We start from the raw sequence: 1198 nt of genomic DNA, 5'->3' as shown, positions 1-1198 counted from the left end.
TAAAATGACCGGAATCTGAGACTGTGAGTTCGAAGCCGAATGTGTGTCCAATACAATAAAATCGACAGAAAAGTAGAACTTGTCTACTTGGACTAATACATCCTCGATAATCCCCCTTGGAATTTTAACTGATCTGTCAGCTAATTGCAAAGTGACGGAGGTTGGCTTCAACTCACCTAAACTAAGTTGCTCATATACAGAATATGGCAACAAATTCACACTCGCCCCTAAATCCCAGTCGTTGTAGTATAGTGGTGAGTATTCCCGCCTGTCACGCGGGTGACCCAGGTTCGATCCCCGGCAACGGCGCCAAAAACTTGGTGCAAAAATAAAATTGTTCTCCCAAGTGCAGGAGATTCGCACAAGTAGTATAACTCGGAAGTCCGAGGTCGATTCCTCAGGGAATGATCTATGGATTATTAGCGTAATCTCAGATTAATTAATTCAGTTAATTTGTTGATTAAGATGATGTTTTGCAAATAGAAAACAAATCAGTACACAGAGAATTAAAGTATGGATAAATTAAGATGGAGTAGGGATCTGGAATCCCCCTTGATAATTTTGCATTCAAGAAATAAATTCTTCAATTCTTAATTAAAGATATAAATGTAGGATAGATCAAAGCATGGGATATATTTTAGGGACATATGAACCCTATTTCTAAGCATTTATCGTGCCTATTACATCAACGACAAATCAAATACTAAAGCGGTCCACATGTCGATCAACATAAACCATTAAAGAACTATCTACAAAATAATTATGCAAGAATCCATAATATATTGGAAATATAAATCTATAAGAATTAAAGGTTTAGAATTTACTTCAAAGATAGCAATACATCAAGGGTTCCTCCATCACCCTTCACCTAAAGGATTAGCCAGCCATCAACATCAAAGACTCTTCCCCTGTTACTCCTCTCTCTATTTTTTTTTTCTTCTTTTTCTTTTCGGAAACAGGGCATCCCCTGTTTCCTTATTCTTCTTTTCCTTCAACCGCAGCAGCCGACTCCTCTATTCTTCCTTTTTTTTGTGTGGGAATGAAGGACTTCTTTAAAAATTCTCTCTGCATATCTTGCCAATTTCTTATTGATCTAGGTCGCAAAGAGTTTAGCCATGTTTTGGCCTTATCCTTTAGAGAGAAAGGAAACAATGTCAGCTTGAGGACATCCTCGGTGACATTTGGCACTCTAAATGTA

General features: G+C 37.6%; 1 non-coding gene across 1 annotated transcript; it reads left to right on the top strand.

Annotated features, from left to right (window-relative positions):
* Positions 1-237: 237 nt before the first annotated feature.
* TRNAD-GUC lies at positions 238-309 on the top strand. Its single transcript has one exon. It is a non-coding gene; the product is annotated as a tRNA-Asp (tRNA).
* The last annotated feature ends 889 nt before the right edge of the window (positions 310-1198 follow it).

Source organism: Phoenix dactylifera, unplaced genomic scaffold, assembly GCF_009389715.1.
Source record: "Phoenix dactylifera cultivar Barhee BC4 unplaced genomic scaffold, palm_55x_up_171113_PBpolish2nd_filt_p 000125F, whole genome shotgun sequence".
NCBI classification, from domain to species: Eukaryota; Viridiplantae; Streptophyta; class Magnoliopsida; order Arecales; family Arecaceae; genus Phoenix; species Phoenix dactylifera.
This window is presented reverse-complemented; position numbering and strand designations above follow the sequence as displayed.